A 14,906-nucleotide genomic window follows, 5' to 3' on the forward strand; every position below is an offset into this window, starting at 1 on the left:
TTCCCATCTGCCCATAACTGCGGGCATGGCTTTCGAAAGTTCAATACCCTGCAGGGGTGTCCCAACTTAGCCCATCACAAGCTCTCACGGTCAACGAAGGATATTCCTTCTAGCGGGCAAAACCCGATCAGACTCGGAATCCCGGTTACAAGACATCCTCGACAATGGTAAAACAAGTCCAGCAAGACCACCTGCTGTGCCGACAAATCCAGATAGGAGCTGCACATATCTCGTTCTTAGGGCACACCGGATAAGCTAAGCGTACGGGAGCCAACGTAACCCAAGTTGCCAAGGGACGGCCCCACATGGTGCTCTGGATTGGACCAACACTTAAAGAAGCACTGGCCTGGGGGTTTAATAAAGATGACCCTTGGGCTGGCCGACCCAAGGGAAAGAAAAGGCTAGGTGGAAAATGGTAAAACAAATGTTGGGCCTTGCTGGAGGAGTTTTATTCAAGGCGAACTGTCAAGGGGTTCCCATTATAACCCAACCGCGTAAGGAACGCAAAATCCGGGAACATAACACCGATATGACGGAAACTAGGGCGGCAAGAGTGGAAGAAAACACCAGGCTTAAGGCCGAGCCTTCCACCCTTTACCAAGTATATAGATGCATTAATTAAATAAGAGATATTGTGATATCCCAACAAGTAAACATGTTCCAACAAGGAACAACATCTCCATGTTCCAACAAGGAACAAACTTCAATCTTCACCTGCAACTAACAACGCTATAAGAGGGGCTGAGCAAAGCGGTAACATAGCCAAACAACGGTTTGCTAGGACAAGGTGGGTTAGAGGCTTGGTTCAACAATATGGGAGGCGTGATAAGCAAGTGGTAGGTATTGCAGCATAGGCATAGCAAAAGAGCGAGCAACTAGCAAGTAAAGATAGAAGTGATTTCGAGGGTATGGTCATCTTGCCTGAAATCCCGCAAGGAAGAAGAACACGTCCATGAAGAAGATAAACGGACGTAGTCGAACGGATCCTCACACACACGACGTTATCGGAACCAACCCGAAGAAGCAACACCGAAAAGAAGCAAACAACATAGTAAACAACCAACACATCAGCATGGCATGATGCACAATCGAGTATGATGCATGTCCGGTTTAATGAAGCACGGCATGGCAAAGTGCACAAACAATACTACAAATTAAGTGGAGCTCATTATGCAACGGAGTTACATATTGAAGAAAAGACCACATGACTTATTTAGTTCTCTCTCGTTTATGTACCAAACAAGAATAAATGTTTATTAGCATGGCAAGAGGTGAAGCATATGAAAAACTACCTAACTAGGCAAGTTTAAATGAGGCCGGAACAACAAACAACAAGTCCAGAAAAATCCCCATGTGCAATTTAAGGATTTGGTACTGTTCTACCCTAAACCATATTTTATAGTTTTTAAACATGCAAAGTAAAGCCACCATGCTAAAGTAGGCAAAATTCTACCCCATTTACATATAAAGATTAATTAAAACCGAGCTACGGTTAATTAGTTATGAATTAAACCGTTTTAGCATGGCAGTAGGCAAAATAAACACAAACAACATTTTAGACATTTTAAACATGCATGAAAGTTGCAAAAAATTAACCTACACCCAAATCTAAGCATTTTCATATATAATTCATTTTAATCCGATGCACCAATTGAGAGTTATTGTATGCATGTTGACTAGGGGGTTTCCTGCAAAACTGTTGTCTCTGGAAAAAATAGCTAAATTCGCAGCAGCAGGAAAAAAAACAGGACGTGCTGCATTGGGTTGAACTGAGCTGCTCACCACGGCACTTGGATCGGCTCGGTGATGGACTAGAACGGGAGAAGGCGCAGCTGGGCCGGCAGGCGCGCGGCCCACGACGAGCAGCGAGGGGAGAAGGCGGCCCAGGCAAAGCGGTAGGGGTTGGGGGTCTTCGCGCGGGCGAGCTGGGCCTGGCGCTCTCATGGCCCCCGCGTGGTCGGCGATGAAGTCAACAGACACAACAAGCGGGATTTGGGGCTGCGCCTGTTCCAGGAAGTCAAGGGGCGGCGGTGCTGGTGCTTCTGGCGACACAAAATGACGGGACGGCCACCGATGCGAGGCGAGGTCGTCGGGCACCGATTCGCGGCAGTGGGAGGTGGATCTAGCGAGGCAAGGTCTTGGCGGCGACGACAGCAAGAACGAGCAGACGGGGCGGCGAGGCATGGAGGTCGAGGGCGAGGGGGAACCGCGGCGGTGCAACGGATCTAGGCGGAAGGCGAGGATCTGCGGCGAGGCAGGGCCTGGTGCGGGAAGCTCGTTCCTGACGGCGGAGAGGGAGAATCCGGTCCAGAATGGGGCCGGACGCGAACTTGAATGGCGGCGCTAGTCCATGGTGTCAGGAAGGGGATGCACTGCTCTTCGTCCTCCCGCACGATGCAAAGGAGGCGACGGCGCGGGACTGCGGGGCTCCGACGGAAGGGACTTGCAGAGGAGGCTGATCCAGTGGGGATCCGAAAGGCAGCGACGAGGACAAACGGCGGCCACGGCGGTCTCCTGGCATCGGGGAGCTCGGCTCCGTCGCCCAGAATCTCTACACACAGAGAAAGGTCGGAGAGAGCAGCGGGATGAGCGCGAGGAAAAGGGAGCAAGGAAAAGAGAAGAGGCGCGAGGCGCGACTGGCCTGGTTGATGATGGCGACCCCTACGTGGCGCAGGGTGGTGCTCATGTGCCTGGTTGCTGCTCATGGTGGCCTCCAGCCAAGCGGACGGCGATGCACGGGCGGGAAGGAGCAGAGGAGAGGTTCAGGCGGAGAGGTGGCTGGGGATCGAGCCTCCTGCTCGATTTGTAGGCGGGCACGATGACGAATCGAAGGGAGGAGGTGGAGGCTTTCGGTTGGTGTGGCGGTGAACATGAGGAGGGGATGGAATGGGTTCGAGCGAAGGGGCTCTCGAGGTGGATGTAGGAGCGGCGGCGGCTGCTGGGAGGATGGGACAAGGCTCCTGATTATTAGGGTTGGACCTAGTATATATATGGCAGGTGGATTAAGTTAGGTGCTGACCCAATATTTTCGTAAAAGTATTTAAATGCTCTTTTGTGAATATAATAGTGGCTAAAAACAATTATTAAATGCTTTTTAAAATTATAAAAATACTAACTAGATTATTTAAGTGCCTAACTTAAATGTGGCAGAGGCCTAATTTGTGACACTATTTTAAGTGCAAGAATTGTGTTATATAAAATGAAAAATAAAAGAAAAATAAAAGGAAAACATCAAAGACATCAAAGAAAAGCTAAATAAAAAGAAAAAAAAATGAAAACTCCCCTGACTCCCCTGGGCCTTAGCCCACCCAGCCGACCCAATGTCCCAGCCAGCCCACTTCCCCCTCGCAGTCGACTTCTCCCTGTTCGACCAACCGCTCGATCTCGGTCACCACCTGACCAGCTTGCCAGCGTCGTGGGAGAGGGGATAAGATCCCCTGACGCCTTGGTCTCCCCTCATCCTCTCCCAGTTGCCGTCACGCTCCCTCTCATCTAGTCCCCCTTCCCCCATACTCTCCTCTCCCCCTGCTAGAGATCCTCCCTGGTCGTGCCTCATCATCACCGTGCATCTCGCTCTGCCGCGGCGACCGGCATCCCAACCCTCTCCCGCACATCCTAGAGCTCCACCACCACCGACTTGGTCGTCCATGCCAACTAGTGGGAGGCGGGACCCCCTTTCTTGACTATAAATAGTAGGGTAAAACCCCACTGCAATTTTTATAATTATAGAGCATAGTAACAAGTGGTCTTAAAGGCTTGAGATAAGCCCAGAGAAAGAGAAAGCAAGAAAGAAAAGAAAGGAAAAACTAAAAAAACTAATAAAAGGAAAGAAATAGGGAAGAGAAAAAGAAAGAAAAGAAAAGAAAGAAAGAGAAAGAAAGAAAGAACTAGGCTAAGAAAACAAGAAAATTACAACAGGGCCTCTAGCCAAAGAGTGAATTGTCTCTCATGCTTTTTCTTCATTCTGAACCTTAAAAGCTTGAGCTCCTCCAGGAAAATGAACTTCCATCCTTGAAAAGATGGTGCAATGCTTTCAAAATTTTTATTGTTTCTGGTTATCCAGATGGCCCAAGCTCCAAGAATGATGATCTCCATGTAAAAGGGGTAATTTAGTTGTTCTTTAGATCTTGGAATGCTTCTAGCACTGGAAGGTTTGGTGTTCTTGTTGGACAAATAAAGTCCCAACATTGTTGTACAAAGGGACATCCCCAAAAAAGATGATGAAGTGTTTCTTCCTGTTGACAGTCACTAACTGCACAGTTGTATGCTTCCAACACAAAATTCTTCCTTCTAAGCAGGTTTCTTGTATTTACTCTATCATGAAGCAGTTGCCAAAAAAATACTTTATATTTTGGCTGACATGAGCTTTGCCAAATCCAGTTGATGTGAGGAGGAGTTTGCTTGTGACCTATTAACACTTTATATGCTTTGATGGATGAGTATGTTTCATTTCCCCAAATGTAACTCCATGTGTCTAAAGATCCCAGGAATTCAGATTGCCTCATAGAGATGCAAATATCCTCCATTTCTAAGAACTCCTCATATGCCTCTGTTGTCAATGGAAGGAAGAAAAGATCCTGAAGGTATTCTGTCTGTAATACCTGTTGTACGTTCAACTGTGGATTTCTCACAAATGAGTATAGATGATGGAACTTGTGTTTGAGTACTGCCTGCTGCCATAGATCATCCCAAAAAGAAGCACTTTCCCCATCTCCCACGTTGCATCTAGCAATAGCTTTATAGTGATCAATAAGATCTAAGTTGGATTTCCACCAAAAAGAACCCACCATGCTGTCACCTGGCAATCTCTCATCACTGTACTTTCCCATATCATGTTGACCCATGGTATATCATGTCTGTTGAAAAATTTATGCAAATTCTTCATAAGTAGGGTTTTGTTATGGGTATATATATATCCAAAATACATAGACCTCCCTGATCATTAGGTCTGCACATAGTGTGCCAAGCTACCAAAGCAGGCCTGCGGTCTGCCATGTCAGGGCCTCTCCAAAGATAGTGTCTTAGGTATTGTATTATCTGTTTCTTTATTGTGATAGGGATATCCAGACAGCTCCTGAAAAATACTAACAAAGAAGTGAGCACTAATTTGACCAGCAGCAACTTTCCTGCATGGGTCATGAAAATAGAAATACCTACCAATCTTTTTGCAATCCTGTTGACCAGAGGTAAGCATTGTGCCACAGTGGGTTTGTATATTCCCAATGGAAGGCCAAGGTAAATGAAAGGGAAATGTCCTCTGGCACATTGTAGTGTGTTTGTGAATAATTCAATCCTGTCTTCATTGATGTTTAGAGGAACTAGAAATGACTTCCCAAAATTCACTTTAAGCCCTATTGCAGAAGCAAAAGTGTTTAGTACGGTCTTCAGACAGAAGAGTTGCCTAGTTTCTGCTTGCATAATCACTAGAGTGTCATCTGCATACTGCACAATTGGGAAATGGGGGCAGGAGTTCACTTGAAGTGGTGCAGAGAGTAAGTTTAGTCTCATTGCTTTGTTAAGAATAGATTGCAATAGGTTAGCTGCAAGTACAAAAATCAGAGGAGAGTAAGGGTCTCCCTGTCTTACTCCTCTTTTGATGTAAATTTTTTCCCTGGGACTCCATTCAGCAAGATAGAAGAAGATGCTGTTGAAAAAAGAACTTTCATCCAGGAAATCCATCTGTCACCAGAACCTTTGGCTTTAAAAATGTCAAATATTGCTTCATGTTCAATTGTATCAAAAGCCTTTGCAAAATCCAGTTTAATAACTAAAATTTCCTCCCTGGACTTGTGGCATTGGTGAATATATTCATAAGCCCATCCTAAGCAGTCCTGTATCACCCTGTCCTTGAGGAAGCCATATTGATTGATATGCACCATCTGCAGAATAACCCTTTGCAATCTATTGGCCTGAAGTTTTGTAATGATTTTGAGCACTAATTAAGCAGAGAAATTGGTCTAAAGTCATTTGGAGTAAGTGGCACTTCTTTTTTAGGGATTAGAGTTATGAAAGATGAATTGATACTCTCAAGATTGACATTCCCAGCATGGAAAGCCATAATAAGTTCAATGACATCTGATTTGATTATATCCCAATAATTCTTGAGGAACTCATTATTAAAACCATCTGGGCCTGGTGATTTATCATTTGGCAAATTGTTGACCACATCCTCAATTTCTTACTGATCAATAGGTTTCTCCAAATCATTGAATAAGTGTGGGCCGTTGTGTTTTCATACAAGTCATTCAAATTAAAGTGCATAGAATGCCCATTGGACTGTCCCAATCTACTCTTAAATGCATCCCATAGTATTGCTGCCTTTCCTTCATGATCAGTGAGTTCAACTTGGTCCTTGTTTACCAGCATAGCAATTTGATTGTGTCTGTGGTTAATAGAGGTTTTTGTGTGAAAAAATTTTGTGTTCTCATCCCCAAACTTTACCCCTTTAATTTTCCCTCTTTGTTCCCAATAGATTTTCTAATTGTTGAGCTCTGTTAATAAGAATTCCTTCAGCATGTTTCTGCAATTTGTTTCAAACACTGACAAATCCCTGTATTCCTCAATTAAGTCCCAAAGGAAAATAACATCATTCAACTCTGCAATCTGCTTCTTGTGACAAGATACAGATTTAGCCCATAGCTTTAGTGCTCTTCTAACATTCTTGAACTTTGCATTAATCTTCTTTGCACAATCAGTGTGGCCCACTGGGATGTTCCAAGCATCATGAACCACTTGCTTGAAGGAGCTGTGGTTTAGCCAATAATTTTCAAACCTGAACACTTTTGACTTTGGAATATTTGTGCCAATTTTTATCATACAGGGAAGATGGTCAGAAATAGGTTTAGCCATGGGTAGAGCAATAGAATCTGGATAGCTGGTCATCCAAGCAGCAGATGTGAAAAACCAATCTAACTTCTCAAGAAGGGCGCTATCCTGCATGTTACTCCAACTGAATTGTCTGCCTTTGAGGGGTAGTTCAATCAATCCCACTTCACTGATAGCTTCATTAAACATGAGCATTTCATTAACATCACCTCCAAGTTTATTTCTGTCTTCAGGTTTTCTAATGAAGTTAAAATCACCCATGATAATCCAGTCCACATCACTAGGCAGAATACTTCCAAACCATTCAATGAACTCAATCTTGTCTTCATGATTGCAAGGCCCATAGATGTTTGTGAGAATCCAAGACATGGAGGAAGTGCTGCAAGTGAACTGAATGGATAGTGAAAATTTATTTTGAAACATCAACTCTCCAGTAAATAAAGCTCCATTCCGAGCAGTGAGGATACCACCAGATGCCCCGCTGGAGGGTAAGTATTCAAATTTATTGAATCTCTGTGGGCATACTTTATGTATATATGTTAAATCAAAGAACTCTCTCTTTGTTTCCTACAAACACACAATACCAGCAACACTCTATTCCACTTTTTGCCTTATAGCTAGCCACTTATCTGAAGAATTAATACCTCTCACATTCCAGTTCAGTATATTCCAGGTTCTGTTGTTATTCATTAAAACCCAGAAGTGTGTGTCCTTGTACACCCAGGTCCAATCCCTGGTGTCTATCCCAATAGTTGATTTTACTTTGAGTCACAACTAAAGCAGTTGCAAAACAAGTAGTCCCGGCATACAAGCATTGCACAAGATTTAATTGAAGCCCATTCCAGAGCAACAAGTAATGCATAAGCAGAGCATTAATTATAGGAGGAATATCACATGTCATTCCCACAAAAGGGTACCACGGTTTACACACCAATCCATTACAGACAAGGAACAAAAGATGTCTTTCTGGATAATCATGCACTATGGAACAAGTTCTGAACTTAGGATTTTCTGCAAACATAATGAAAGCACATTCCAAAAGAGAACATCAAGACACTCTGCTATTCCAGCTTTTCTGGTGTGGTCTTGTCATCATCAGATAATCTTTGTATTGCAGTCCTGCCAAGTGGCCTTGGACACCTTGGCCACCTCCTCCTGCCCCTTCTTTTTAGGCTTCTTGGACAACTTGCCTTGAAGTTCATCCCCAGCAACCTTACAAAAATACTTAGTTAGGTTTTTCACCACAAAATTCTAATTAATTGGTGGGATTGCATTACATGTCAAACAGGTTTTAGCATCACAAGATTTTATTTTATAACCCATATTATCTTTCTTAACCCTGTCACTCCTTCTTACCTTAGTTTCAACCAGAGGATCCTTCTCCATTCTCTTCCTTGAAATAGCCTCCCCCAGTGGAAGATATTTGTTTGGGGAGACTTGTTGTAGAGGACTACCTGCCCCACTGGAAGAGTGAGCTGCTGGACTAACACCTTCATTTTCCTTACCCTGCCCCGGGAGGAAATCTTTGCAAGTTGGTGCCTGGGAAGTAGAACATCCATCAGGTATATGAAAGGGCATAGTTTCCTCTTGTTTACAATTGGCAGTCAATATTTTCCACACATCAGACTTTAGCAAGTGCATTGTCCAACCAAACTTATCAGGAGTCAACAACAAATGTAATATGAAGTTGAACGAACTTGCTGGTATTTCAATTTTGAAAGTGTTTGCAGCTCCTTGTGTTGCTGGTGCAAAATGCTTAATCCAGAGGTCAAGTCCTTCTTCAGACATTTAATGAGAACCATCAATAATTTCCAAAGCATGGTTCTGGGCCAGTTCATGTAAATCAAACATAGAAGGAGAGCTTGGCAATGAGAAAGTACCATAGTTACCTTTATTATTAGGATCTGTAGATGTGCCAACATGTGGGATTGGGACATCTTCCTTGCCCTTCTCATCAGGAAGCAGAGTGTGTGGTGCAATGACAGTTGCTCTAGACAAAGTGCTGGCAGCAGCAAGTGCATCAGTAGCAGAAAGATCTCTCATTGCCTCCCCCTGACTGACTGTGTTCATTTCAGGCATAGAATTGTTAGTAACTTCATTTTCTCTACCATCATTGAGCTTATCAGACATGTGGTCCATCTGCAAATCCAGGTGAGGTTCAGTATCCTGAATCTGAGGTATCAAAGCTAGATCTAATACTAGGTTCTATTGCTGAACATTATCCACATTGTTCTGAGGCACTTGATCTTCCTCTTCTTCAATTGCATTATAGGCCAATGCAATGTTTAACAGTCCTTTACCAAATTGGGGAACCTGAACTCCCTGATTGACCTCTTCACTAGTAGAGTGAGTTATGGAAAGCAAACCATCAGACAGTGAGACAGTTGTTGTAATGCTACAATTGGGTGCCCCCTCTTCTGGCAATGCAGGGATGACAACTTGCTGCTGTGGAGGCTGAACAGGCTCAGGTTGAGGGAAAGCCCAGTGCTGCTCCTGGTCTGCTTCCTCTTCCCAAGCATCCCAGTCCTCATTCTGGGCATGAATATTGTGGTTTGGCAGAGGTTGAAGCCCTGGAAAATCATTGGCATGTTGTGGAATGGGGTGTGGGTCAACACCATCAGGTGGAATGGGGTCTTCATCAGCAGGTCCACCACCCATCATTTCCTCCAATAGCACTTCAACAGAGGAAGTCTAGGAGTCTTCCTCAAACCTCTCTCCTTCAGACCATCTTATGCTCTTAGGGATCTCATCCAACTCTGTTACTCTGGCTTTTACTAGGATTTTCCCCTCGAGCGCATCTTCTTTCTCCCAACTAATGATCTTTCCCCATGTGGCAATAATAGGCGCAATATCTTCAGTGTTGCAAAAATCAAACGGAACACCCACAAAGAGCAACCAACAGGTCCTATTGAAATGAACTCTGCGCCAATTTCTACCCTCATTGTGTTTGGTAAAGGAGATGAAAACATCTTCGAAAGCATGCGGCCCCTGCTGGATGAGCCTATCCCTATCCCTGACATTCCTAAACTGCACATATGCCTCTCCAAATGGACATGGCAGAATTTCTCTAAATCCAACGTGAGCATCTCCTTGAAGAAACTCTTCCAGCACATCACGAACATTGGGAAAAAATACCTCGTCAGGTTGCGGATGAATATTAGCAATCGCCCAGTCCTCGTGCCTTCTGGGACTATGTCAGGGAAACTGATCCACGAACACCTATGGGGCCGGTGGACCGGGCCCCTTTCGATTCGGCGGGGGCGGAGATCGCACGAAGAGCAGATCGAGGCGAAGCACACGAGCGGTTTACCCAGCTTCGGAGCTCTCCGGAGAGATAACACTCCTACTGTTGCTTGTCTGGTTGTATTATGTTCTTGCTCTCGAGAGCTAAGTGTTTTCTGGCTCACCAATGAGTCGAACCTCCTCTACGTTGTGCATGAGCCTCCTTTTATACGCTAAAGGGGTCACCGACAGGTGGCAGCGTAGAGAAGGGTACAAATGTAAAAAGTGAGGTGGTTGGTACAGTTACTTGTACAGTGCACCCTACCTAACCCTGACGGCAGGGGACAAGGGCATTAAATGCCCGTCTGAGTCACCCAAACAGTGCAGAAAAGGACCGTTAGGGGCGCCACCGTTCGCCACGATGGCGATCTTGTCAGCTTCGCATGCCACTGCGCACCGCTGGCTACACAGCCTCCTGCCATGTGCGCTTGGAGAGGCCCCCAGAGCGACACGTTGGTGGATGTGCTGGAGCATGGGCACAGAGTGGCCGCCTGCCGCGGCAAGCGCCTTGCCGCTGCTGTTATCTTGTCGGGCCTGGAAGCTTGTCGCTCACCGGGCCTTGAGGTACCTTGGTTGGTCTTCCCAGCAAGCTCCTCTTGCCGGGGCCTTGTTGCCTTGCCGGAGCGCGTGGCGCGTCGCGGTAGGTTCCTTGGAGTGCCTTGGTTGGCCTTCCCGGCAAGCTCCTCTTGCCGGGGCCTTGTCTCCTGAGCTTAAATACTTTGTTCTCGAATGGCTCCAAGGGAACCACGGAGGATCTTGGTGTTCGCCCGGCAAGCCTTGCCGTGGGGTGCTGCAACTGCCCGTGCACAAGTTCGGGGTACTAGGGTACCCCTATTCTAGTACACCGACAGGAGCCCCCGGGCCTGGTCCAGACACGGTGCCGAGTGCTGTTGGGCCAGGCCCAAGACAGGGCACGGGCACACACGGACTGGGCCATGCCGAATCTCGCTCCGTATCCACCGTGCTCTCCCCTAACGGCATGCGTTGAATGCGGCGTCGTGGGAGAGATCGTTGGTGGTTCTTTATTCGGAAGGGCGAAACGTCCGCCCCGTCCCTCTTTATAAGCAGAGGAAACCGTGGCAGTTCGTTCCCCCTCGCTGGTTGCTACTACTCCATCTTCATGAAACTCCGCCGCCCCCCCCCCCTTCTTCTTGAAGCCGAAAGAGTAGCGCTCCGCCCCCCATTGCCACCAGCATCACCCACGCCGTCGACCTCCCCCACCACCTCCGCCATGGCTCCGAAAGCCGACAAGGGAAAGGGCCTGAAGTCGGCCGAGGCGCAGCGGCTCACGGTGTTGCAGAAGGAGCGGGCGATCTTCTCCCCCCAGCTCGGCGTGCAGGAGCTAAGGGAGTACTTCTACCTCTTCTGGGCGACGGAGACGCGGGCGCATCCGCGCACGAGGGTACTCCCGGCCGCTGCTTCGGATCTGGCTCCAAACGGGTACCCGTTCTTCGCGCTATTCTTCTATTGCGGGCTCTGCCCACCCTTCTCGGAGTTCTTCTGCGATATTATGAACACCTACGGCTTCCGCCTTCTTGACTTCACCCCCAACGCCGTTCTGACCATGGCAGTTTTCGCACACTTGTGCGAAAACTTTGTCGGAGTCCACCCCAGTGTTGCCCTTTTCCGCCACTTCTTCATACCTCGGGTAGAGAGAGGAGAGCCACTTGCCGGAGGGATCGCCTGGATCTCGAGAGTCGGCAAGAAGGAGGCGTACTTGGAGGGTGAGCTCCGCAGCAAGTGGGATGAGTGGAGAGCGGAGTGGTGCTGGATCGTCGAGGAGAATCTGCAGCCCTTCACCGCCGTGCGCCAAGTTCCAATAGTGCGCGGCAATGACTGGAGCAACGTGGCCCCGGAAGACGAGAGGCTGAAGATCGCCATCACTAGGATTCTTCGTCTCAGGCTTGCCGGGCTCACTGTAGGCGCTGTAGGCGCAGATTTCCTCCGCCACCGCATCGCCCCCCTGCAGGAGAGGGGGAGGCCCGCCTGGGAGTTCAAGAACTCGGCGGACATCATGAGGCTGCGGCCGGGCCTCAACTACAACTTCACCGTCTTGGAGCTAGATGCAATGCTCCTGGAGTTGTTCAAACGCGACCCCTAGCACCCATTCACTCTGCCGAGGGGCGTTGTTCCATTGTGTAACAATTCTTCGCTTGACCGGATCTGCGCCATGATGCCGTTGTGCGATTCACACGGAATCCTTCCAACTTGGCAAGAGCCTGCGGATGACATCGTGCAAGCATTCTTCGATAACTTGGAAGAAGTGCCGGTCCACGCTGACGAGCAGAAGAGCCTCACCCGTAACACCACCGACGAGGAGCTGCAGCGCATCGCCACTAGGGCGGAAGAGGTTGCGGCCGCAGCTGCCGCGGGCGTGTTCGGGTTCACTGTGGAGGAGGCGGAGGCGGCAGAAGCGGCAAACCTTGCCGAGCGCGCGGAGTTCATTGGCGAGGAAGAGCCTGCCGGTTCTGAAGCTGAGCCGAGCGAGGCCGGCGAGGAAGAGCCCGAGCCTTCAGAAGGCTTGCCGTAGGCGGAGCCCCCGGCCCCGCCAAGGAGGCGCCTTCGCAGGGCCGGGAACGCAGCGGGGCGGCAGCCGGGTCAACAGCCGCCGAGCCGTGCGACGCGCTCTACCACGGCAAGCAATGTTGCCGCGGGAGCGCCTCACGCAGCAGCGGCAACTGGAGCGGGATCTTCCCGGGCCACCGCCACCGCCCACGCCAAGCGAGCAAGGGATCCTACTCCTCCGCCTCGCCGCACCAGAGGGGAGCCGGACTTCGATCTTTCCGCGCTCAGCTCCGACGAGGAGGAAGAGGAGTAAGCTTCTTTGGTGCTCTTGTAGTTCTTCAATCTTGCTGTTTATATCTTGTATCTGACTTGCTCCAATATGGACTCCTTTCTTTTCAGGACGCTGGCCCAGAGAGCGGCGAAGAGGGACAAGGCCGCGGTGATCGTCATCGAAGATGACCCCACCGTGTCAGCAGGGGGAGGGTCCGAGACCACCTTGACGGACCCGGCAATCACTCCTCAACGCAGCCCCCAGCGCAGCCCCTAGCGTAAGTTCATGGTTAGCTTTGTGTTGTCGGGCGCGCAGGAGTGCTTTTTCCTTTGTTGATATCCTGCTTGTTGATTTGTGTAGGAGCTGAGCAGCCACATCAGGAGCGCCCGGAAGCTGGTCCTGAAGTCCCATCTGCTTTGACTACGCCGCCAAGGGAGGGGTTCCCGGTAAGGGAGCGCTCTCTGGCAAGGGAGAACTCTCCAGCAAGGGGCAGCACCGTCGATCCTGCGGCGGCCGAGACCGCAACTGCAGATCTTGGCACAGGTAATTCACTTGTCCAAAAACTTTCCCTTGGGTTCTTCTTCTTCTGATTTTCTTCTCTTGGATTTTTGATTGATTTTTCTCCCTTCTTCGTTCTTCAGACCCATCTGCGGCTGAGCCAATGGAGACAGAGGGCGCCGGCGAGGAAGGGATTGGTGCTGATGAGGCCGCCGGCAAGGAGGCCGCCAAGGCTGCCGCCGTAGAAGCTGGCGAGGGGTCGGGCGATCGCACTGAGGACCCTGAGGCCGCAGGAGCGCCAGGCGCTACACCGACCACCGATCCCTCTGCCGCTTCTGCGGAGCCGGGCTCCGAGGAGCCCCAGCCCGGCGCCTACTTGAAGGCCGGCGACGATATCTTCATCAAGCTACCCTAGGCATCGAGCTCCAGGGCACCGGTCGAGGGGGAAACTTTTGATGGGGAGGTGCTCGCCTCCGCCGGGCTGTCGTTGGTCGACGCGCCCAGCAGCAGCAGCGGCGAGCCTGAGGAGGAGCAGCTGCTGCGGAAGCTGCTGTCACTCTACCGCGCCCGGCAAGCCAAGCTGGCTTCCCGGGAAGCGCTTGTCGCGAAGGCGGGAGTTGACATGGAGAAGCGCGCAGAGGAGCTCCGGGGCCAAAATCAAGAAGCTCTCCGGTCCCTGGCACAAGAGCGGGAGCGACTCGACGAGGAGCGCACGGCCTTCCTTCTCGAGAAGGCCGAAGCTGAGGAGGAACAAAGGCTGGCCGCCAAGAAGCAGTCCGCGCGGGAAGGAGAATTGGTGCAGTGGAAGGCCAACCTCGATAGCTACGAGGAGGAGCTCACCGAGCGCGAGCAAGCACTTGGCGGGGCGCTCAAGGAGGCGAAGGACGCTGCCGCGATCGCAGAGGCCGCCAAGAAAGAGCTGGAGGAGAAGGTGGCGCAGCTGAAGGCCAATATCGAGAAGAGCGGCGAGGAGCTTGCTGCGCTCAAGCGTGAGCGTGAGAAGGATGCTGCCGCCCACGGTGAGCTGCAAGGTCTTCTCAATGAGAGGGGCAAGGAGCTCAGCGCCGCCAAGGATTCAAATGCGGACCTGGAGTTGAAGATGGCCACGCTGATGCTGGCGCTGGAGGCCGCCAAGGAGCGGGAGAAAACCTTGTCGGAGAAGGTCAAGGCTGCCAAGGCGCTGCTGGAGAGCATCGTAGTTACCCAGAACTCGTTCAGAGACACTGTGGAGCACTGGACCGAGGGTCTGGTGAATATTGCCGCAGTCATCAACGAGGAGCTGGTGCAGCTGGGGATGGAGGACTTTGGGTATCCGTTCGACGAGAATCTCCAATCCAGCGCCAAGCTCAGCCTGTTCTTCAAGGGCATGGCGACGGCACTCCAGCGGCTCCGGGAAAGGATCCCAAAGCAGCTGGCCGATGAGTCGTGCAAAATCTGCGTCGGGGTTCTCCAGAAGGTGCTGATGAAGGTGGCCTTCCGCAACCCAGGCCTCAGCTTCACCAACGTCCTCAAGTCCTTGCCGCCA

The sequence above is a fragment of the Triticum aestivum genome, chromosome 7A, assembly GCF_018294505.1.
Source record: "Triticum aestivum cultivar Chinese Spring chromosome 7A, IWGSC CS RefSeq v2.1, whole genome shotgun sequence".
NCBI classification, from domain to species: domain Eukaryota; kingdom Viridiplantae; phylum Streptophyta; class Magnoliopsida; order Poales; family Poaceae; genus Triticum; species Triticum aestivum.